The following is a 9,059-nucleotide window of genomic DNA, read 5'->3' as shown; positions in this document are numbered from 1 at the left end:
GAAAGCTGGCTTGTAGTAAGGGCTAAGGGATCCCCACTCCACTTCTTCCCTACCATTGTGTCAAGGTAGGGAACACTCCAGGACCAAGGGCTTAGTGTGTGTACTCAGTGTTTCTACCTCCTGGAAGTTTTTCTTTCTTTGGACTCAGTTATAGGATCAACTCTATCTTCTCAAAATTCATGTTGAAGCCCTAACCCATACTATCTCAGAATGTGACTATATTTGAAGATAGGGCCTTTAAAAAGGTAATTAAGATGATGCCAGTAGAGTGGGTCCTCGTCTAAGTGGTTTCCTCATTAAAATAGATTAGGAAAGACACCAGGGGCTGACATGCACAGGACAGCCTTGTGAAGAGGCAACGTGAGGGCAGCCATTAGCAAGCCAAGGTAAGTGGCTTTAGGAGAAACCAAATCGGTCTGCACCTTGTTCTTGGACTTCCAGTCTCCAGAATGTGAGTAAATAAGTTTCTGTTGTTGAAGCTACCAAATCTGTGGTATTTTATTATGGCGGTCCTAGCTGACTAATACTCTTTTGTCCCACAGGCCATAAGATCTGTATCAATTTAGAGGCTACATTTCCTTGAGACGTCTTAGCCTCTATTCAGTCTTAAGGCAAACACTCTTCTTTTGGTGCTTGCACTTTCCTAACAGGCATTGGTCTAAACCTGCCATTCTTTTCCATTCCTATCAGTTACACATGAATATGGGCCCAGGGGAAAGAACAGCAAAGAAGCCATTTAGGTTTGACTAAAGTTCTTTTTATGATCCATCCTGAGTCACCACAGGATCACAGCCATTTGGTCCAAATACTTCAAAGTTACATAAAGCACCATGGAGTGCTGGTTTTAGCAAAAATGGACAAGATCTTGTAAGCCTATTATCTAAATTTATTATTGTGTATCTTGCCCTAAGCTCAACACAATTCACCTAGCATTCTTTCATTCTATAGGCCTGAGAAACATTGCTGTATCTGACTGTCTTCAATATTCTACTGTACATAGTAGTGGTATGGAGAGAAGCAGAGGAGTTAGATTTAAGCTCTGATGTTTGAAATCTCAATCCTATCTCTATTTGTTTCTATTGTTTTAGATAGTAATAGCCTCCCTACCTTTTCCCACCACAAATGGGATTGTCTTGAGGACCAAATGATACTACTGTAAAATGAAACTACATACTACAAATCTCTGAACAAATACTTATTCACATATGTGACTAAAAAAAAACATTCAGATATTATAATATTCCCCCCACCCCCAAAAGTCCTATAATTATCAGCTGAGGACTAATCACTGGACCCCAAATATTTAAAATATTTTAGGCTTAGTTTCTTGTTCTTACTGCCTCCCTGTCTCTCCATTTATGAAATAAGATTACATAAATCAGTTTTTACATGTTTAACTTTTACAGTGGATAAAGCTGCATTCTGTAGGTCAGACAAGGTAGTAAACAAAATGTATACAACAAAATTTCTGGCCCCTCACTCAAAAATAAAGCTTCTTTACATAATAATATATAACTAGCAATAAAAACAAACTGTTAAATGCTAAAGATGAAAATTCACATGTACCAATAATAATATGAAAGTTTTGCTGGACTCTTAAAAAATAAAAATGGTTAGAAGTTATATGGAATATATACAGTTTTTTCTCTTTAAGATGTTTCGTTACCATGACAAATCCATTTTCACCACTATTAAAGTTCTGTTGACAAGTCTGTGAATGGACAGGAGAGATTTAAAAAGTTTGTGCATGGTTTGTTTAAATTATTAATATAAATATAACAACATGATATCATTGTAGATTCATTATAATAATAATTTAAACATAAGTAAATTATGAAAAAATAATGGAATGCAATTAAGTCATTAGGCTTCATTAAGTAGGTCTTTAAAATACCATCAGAGAGAGGTGTCTATAGTTTTGAAGCTATAGAGATAATATAATTAAAAAAAAACTGTGTAGGGAGTGACATCAGCATCATGGTGGCATAAGATATCTCTTGTTTTTGTCCCCGTTCACCCAACAACAAAAATTTGGCATTTATCCCTGGACAAGAGTACCTTTGAAGGAGTGGTGTGATCCGGCCCCATATGCCAAGGGACCCAGGAGGCATCATGCCCATCTGTGTGCCAGGTAATAGGCAGACAAGACTCAGTCCCAGCTGAGGACCCTCCAGTGGTCTATGACCCATCTGGAACCCCCTTTGGCTGCTGTGCTCTCCAGAGAACACGGACTAAGACAATCGCTCACAGATGAGAGGACCCTGTGGACCCCTCGGTTTCCAGAGGAAACGTTCCAGCACTTCACTGGAGAGAAAAAGAACAAACAAAACAAGTTTGGCCACATATGACTTGATAAGAGGAACAGTTTGACTTTCCCTGTATCACTTCTACCCCAAGGTGGCCCAGCTGAGGGCCAAAAAGGATCTTTCTCTGTCTATGTTTACCCTGTGGAGGAAAGAGAAAGCACGGGGGTGAACACTCGAGTTTCTCTACCCGTGTGGGATGCTGCCAAAGGTGATCATTTCTCTCTTATCCCGTGCAGAGGACTGAATTGTGAGCTATGTGACTGGGGGCAAGGGGGTGTGGGGAGAAGCTGGAGAGAACTCTTTGGGCATCAAAGGCACACAGATCCTAGCTGTGTCTCAGATTCCATCAAGAAGCCCATGCCTGACCACCGGGAATGAATGGCTCACCAGCCCACAGCCCTACCCCAGTGCTCTGTGTCTCACCCACACATTCTCCCTACCTTATGGCCAGCTGCCTGTGTACATTTCTGACATCAGCATGAGCAGGCTGGTTACTGAGCAAGAGCAGAAAGCCAGCCAAATATGTGGACCAGACAGAGACCACAAATTTGAGCTTTGGTGTCAGCTTTGGAAGAACAAAAGAGAGGCTGTCAGCACTCAGCTGGATGTGTTGAGTCTCCAGAGAAGGCACACTAGCTTAAGCATTCTGCCACAAGAGCGAGCAATAAGCATCAACAGGTACTCACTTACAAGGTCTGAGATAGCCTGGAACCTCCTGCAAGAGTTGACAGAAAGCATTTCCATCCCAAAGTTAGTAACACTGGAGGAGGTGATGGCTATTTCAAATAAGACAGCAACGCAAAACTTCAAAGCACATGAAAAATCAAATTAACGTGACACCACTAAAGGATCACACAAATTTCCTAGTACCCAACCCCAAAGACACAGTGATCTGCAATTTACCAGATAAAGAATTTTAAAAGTGAAAAAGACAAGAGAAGACAAATGCCGGCTAGGATGTAGAGAATAAAAAGCCCTTATGCACTGTTGGTGGGAATGTAAACTGGTGCAGCCACTCTGGAAAACAGTATGGAGGCTCCTCAAAAAATTAAAAATAGAACTACCATATTATCTAGCAATCCTACTGCTGGGATATGTCCAAAGGAAGAGATAACAATCTCAAAGAGATATTACACTCTCATGTTCACTGCAGCATTACTCACAATAGCCAAGGCATGGACACAACCTAAGTGTCTGTTGACAGATAAGTGGATAAAGATATACACACATACAGTGAATTATTATTCAGCTATGAGAAGGAAGTAAATACTGCCATTTGCAACAACATGGATAGACCGTGTGGGCATTATGCTGAGTGAAATAAGTCAGACAGAAAGATAAAGAGTTGACCCTTGAACAGCACCAGTTTGAACATCACAAGGTCCACTTGTATGGGGGTTTTTTACAGTACAGTACCACAGATTGGTGCACACCTTAAACTTATATAATGTTATATGTCAGTTATATCTCACTAAGGCTGGAAAAATCCTGTATACATGTTTGTGTAAACATCGAGAAAATTCTGGAAGGATATATAATGAACTGTTCAGCTTAGTGATTAATTATATGGTCAGAGTCCCATTCATATGCCCCATGCTTCCATTCTCCCAAAAGTAACCACTGTACTGACTTATACAGGAATCACTTCCTTGCATTTCTTAATGGCAGTGGTTCTTAAAGCATGGACTGCAACTTCCAGGAGCCCCAAAACCTTTTGGCACATCTACAAGATCAAAACTGTTTTCATAATAATACCGAGACATAATTTGCCTTTTTTACGGTACTGACATTTGCACTGATGGTGTGAGAGAGATGGTGCTAAAACTGCTGACGCCACAGATATCAAGGCAATGGCAGCTGACTGTACAAGCCGTCAGTACATTCTTGAACATTAGGCATGCGTGGATAGAAAAAAAAAGGCAGCCTCACTTAGGAATGTCTTCATCTAGTAATTTAAAATTTTTATTAAGTTTTGAGCCTTGAGTACATGAATTTTTAATATTCTGTGAAATCAATTTTTTTTCTGAATATTAATTTAGTATTCTGGAGAAAATGAGAATGTATGCTTATCACACTTCTGCTGCTTACTGAGGTATTGTGCTTTTCCTAAAGAATACTTTATCAACAAAAGCCTTTGAGCTTTTCGCACTCAATAATTTTTAAGAGTGGAAAGGCATCTTGAGACCAAAATGTCTGAGAATTACTGCTTTATGGTTTTATCACCATATGTGGATCCCTACACACTTTAATTTAGCTTGTTCATTTTTTAACCTGATATAAGTTTTACAGCTTCTCCTTTTTAAAAATGTTTATATATTTTTGAGACAGAGAGAGAGCATCAGTGGAGGAGGGGCAGAGAGAATTCCAAGGAGGCTCCATGCTGTCGGCATAGAGCCCGATGCAGGGCTTGAACTCACGAGTTGTGAGATCATGACCAGAGCCAAAATCAAGAGTCAGACGCTTAACCAAGTGAGCCACCCAGGCACCTCCCCTCCTCCTTTTTTAAAATGTTTATTTATTTTGAGAGACAGAGTACGTATACTCACAAGTATACATGCAGGGAAGGGGCATAGAGAGAGAGGGAGAGAATCCCAAGCAGGCTCCACGCTCAACTCAGAGCCTGATGTGAGTCTCAATTTCACAACCATGAGATCATGATCTGAGCCGAAGTCAAGAGTCTGATGCTTTACCAACTGAGCCACCCAGATGCCCCTCCCCTCCTCCTTTTAAAAACAGGTTTAACTGACAAAAATAAACTTTGGACAATTTCATAAGTTTTGACATATGTATCCAACTGTGAAACCACAATTATAATTAAGATAATGAACTTGTCTACCAACTCTAAAAGTTTCTTCATTTCCCTTGATGGTCTATCCTACCCAGCTCGCCTACCCTATCCTTACCTCTGACCTCAGACAAACAGGTCTTTCTGTCACTCTACATTAGCTTGCATTTTCTAGAATTTTCTGTAAATCAATCATATGGCATGCAGTCTTTTTTTNTCTTTTGTAAGAATAATTACTTGAGGTTTATCCATGTTGTGGAGTGTTATAAATAGTTCATTCCTTTTCTTGATAAGTACTGTTCCACTATATAATACATATATATTCATTCACCTGTTGATGGAAGTTTCAGTTGTTTCCAGTTTTGAGCTATTATAAATAAGGCTGCAATGAATATTTATGTACTAATCTTTGTAAGGATGTATGCTTTCATTTCTTTTAAGTAAACACCTAGTGACGAAATGGCTAGATTATAAAGTAGATGCACACTTAATTTTTTAATTGCCAAAATCTGTTTCTAAAGGTGACTGTACCATTTTATGTTCCCACCAGCAGTGCATGAAAGTTCCAGTTCCTCCATGTCCTTGCCAACAGTCGGTGTGGTCAATCTTTTTCTTTTGAAATGTTACGTTAGGTGTGTGTGGGTATCTCACTGCAGTATTATCTTGCATTGTCCTAATGACTAATACTTGGGATTTTTTTCTTAGCATTTTTTAATGTGCTTGTTTGCCTGGTGTATATCTTTACTGGTAAAAGTGTTTAAGCCTTTTTCCCCTTTAAACATATGGAATTGTTACTGAATTTTATTTTTTTTAGTATATGTGCTGCCAAAGCAAGCACAGAATTTTAAGAATTCTTAAATATTCTAGATGCACATCCTTTCACTGGGTGTATAATTTGCAAACATTTTCTCCCAGTTTGCTGTTAGTCCTTCTATTGTTTTAACAGTTTCCTTTGAAAGGCAGACATGTTTCAAGTTTTAATCTTAAGTATTAGTCAGCCTTTAGGTCAGTGTTTCTTAAGCTTTTGTGTGAGTCTTTACCACCTGCAGGGCTTGTTAAAACAGACTCATGGGACTCATACCAGAGTTCCTGATTCAGTACTCATGGATGGGGGCTGAGTACCTGCATTTCTAGAAATTCCCAGATAGCATTAATGCTGCTATTCCTGGGACCATACTTCGAAAGCCAGCCATCTAGATCAGAGTTTCTCAGCCTTGATACTAATGACATTTTGGACCCAATACTTCTTTGTTGTGAGGGCCTGTCTTATGCATTATAGGATATTTAGGGGCATCCCAGACTTGACCACCTAGATGCCAGTAGCACTTCCTCCTGAGTTGTGACAGTCTAATATGCTTCTAGACATTGCCAAATGTCCCTCTTGGAAGGCAAAAAATCACTCCAGTTAAGAACCATTGGCCTAGATCCATGGTTCTCAACCTTGTTGCACATGAAATGACTTGCAGAGCTTTAAAAACCATTGATGGAGCACCTGGGTGGCTCAGTCGGTTGAGCATCTGACTTCGGCCCAGTCATGATCTCATGGTTCATGAGTTCGAGCCCTGCATCAGGCTCTGTGCTGACAGCTCAAAGCCTGGAGTCTGCTTCAGATTCTGTATCTCCCTCTTTCTCTACCCCTCCCCCACTTGTACTCTGTCTTTCAGAAATGAATAAACATTAAAAAAATAATAATAAATAAAACAAAAAGTACTGAGGCTTCACCTTCAAAGATTCAGGCCAAGTTGGCTCAGAGTGGAGCCTAGGCATAGAATTTCTTCAAGCTCACAGGTGATTATATTGTACAACCAAGCTTAGAATCACTAGTCTAAATTTTAGTTACCTGAGCAGATCTTACAGTGGCCATACACCTCCAAAAACAACACAAGAAAAAACAAAGAAAGTGACACTCCACATTCTGAAGGGCTCCCTTCCCCCAGAGTAAGGACTTTGATTACATCAATTAACAGGATTCTCACCTTGCCTACCTACTCCCAATGGGCTCTCTGAACAGGATCCCATCTTTATGTTCCTTTATAGAAAATAAAATACAGTTGGCCCTTAAACAAGGTGGGGGGGCGGCTAGAGGTGTTGACCACATACAGTGGGAAACTCATATAACTTTGGACTCCCCCCAAATTTAACTACTAATAGCCTACTGTTGACCAGAGGCCTTACTGATAACAGTCAACTAACACATATTTTGTGTGTTATATGCATTGTAAACTGTATTCTTACAAGAAAGTATTTAGGGAAAAGAAGATGTTATTAAGAAAATCATAGGGAAGAGAAAATATATTTACAGTACATACAGAAAACACTCTGCCTATAGGCGGTGTACCCAGAGGTCCCTCAGATCTGTCTCTTGCTTCAACAGTATTTGGGCAGAACAGGCCCAGGGATGCCCCTCTTCCAGGCTCCCACCTCCCTCCAACCTCTTTTCCGGTCACAACCTTCACAACTGTCTTCTCAGCACCCTCTGTCTATGGGACCGGCCAACACTGTTTTCTGAGCTTAGCTTATTGCCGATCAGCCATGAGCCCCCAGATTCATCAGAATTATCCCACTCAGGTGGAGGCCACCATCAGCTACCTGGTCAGCATGCATCTGCCGGCCTCCTACGCCTCCCTCTCTGGGCTTCGGTTTCAAACCCCAGGATGTGGCTCTGGAGGCTGTGGGCTGCTTCTTCCATGAGTTGGCTGAGGAGAAACACACGGGCGCCAAGCCTCTCTTGATGCAAAACCAGCACAACAGCCACGCCCTGTCCCAGGACTGTCTAAGCCAGCCCAGGATAAGGGGGGTAAAAGCCCAAACACCACGGAAACTGCCAAGGTCCTGGAGACTCACCTGAAGCAGGCCCTTCAGGATCTGCATGCCCTGGGCTCTGCCCTGGCAGACCACATCCCTGTGACTCTGTGGAAAACCACTTCCTGGAAGAGGAGGGACGCTGCATCAAGAAGACAGGGACCACCTGACTAAGCTCCGCAGGCGGGCCAGGCCCCAGGCTGGGCTGGAAGAGGATCTCTCGGAAAGGCTCACTCTTCCGTGTGACTGGGGGCCTCCTGAACCCAGCAGCCCTTCAGGGGCCCCTCTGGCATCCTCCTGGCATCATGGTTTCTGCCTGATTATCGCAGCCCCCATACAGCTCTTTAACCACCCTCGAGCCCTCGCCTAACTCGCCTAAGCAGTGGACCAAATGGAAACAATAAAGCTTTCACAGTAAGGAGAAAAAAAAAAATACTCTAGCCCTCCCCCCACCCCCCAAAAGTATAAGTGGACCCACGCAGGTCAAACATGTGTTGTTCAAGGGTTAACTATAGCTTCTTGAAGAATGTGTACAACTTAGCAATTTGGTAATAAAGTATTCCATTTTTAAATAAAGAACTGTGTTTCTAATTTTTTAAAAAGAGTAAAACCTGTGCTAATTACTCAGGCAAACACACACGTTTCAACTTGATATGCAGACAAAGCTTTGCACCTCTTAGGGAAGTGTCTGCACAGCCACTAATTCTTTGAGTAATCTTGGGTAAGTCATTCAGCCTTCATAAAATGTTTTCTTCTGCTGTAAAATAAAGGAGTTGGCTAACTGACTTTGAGAACATTTAGGTCATACCAATTCACCACTGCTTATAAGTTAAATGATTACAGGCAAATCACCTAAGAGGAAACAGACGGTCTCTTGAATGCTGGATTTTCGCATTTCTGTTTCTCTTTTTTTTTTTTTAATGTTTTATTTATTTCTGAGAGAGAGAGAGAGACAGCGTAAGCAGGGGAGGGTCAGAGAGAGAGGGAGACACAGAATCTGAAACAGGCTCCAGGCTCTGAGCTGGCAGCCAGCACAGAGCCCGACGCAGGTCTCGAACTCATGAATCATGTTATCATAACCTAAGCCGAAGCTGGACGCTTAACCGACTGAGACACCCAGGCACCCCTCGCTCTTCTGTTTCATAACACATGGGGACTTGCTTTTT

General features: G+C 41.5%; 1 pseudogene; it reads left to right on the top strand.

Moving 5' to 3' along the window:
• Nucleotides 1–7,623: 7,623 nt before the first annotated feature.
• Nucleotides 7,624–8,263, top strand: LOC144235573 (ferritin light chain pseudogene; annotated as a pseudogene).
• The last annotated feature ends 796 nt before the right edge of the window (nucleotides 8,264–9,059 follow it).

This window comes from Crocuta crocuta, unplaced genomic scaffold (assembly GCF_008692635.1).
Source record: "Crocuta crocuta isolate KB4526 unplaced genomic scaffold, BGI_CrCroc_1.0 scaffold10, whole genome shotgun sequence".
Taxonomy (NCBI): Eukaryota; Metazoa; Chordata; class Mammalia; order Carnivora; family Hyaenidae; genus Crocuta; species Crocuta crocuta.
This window is presented reverse-complemented; position numbering and strand designations above follow the sequence as displayed.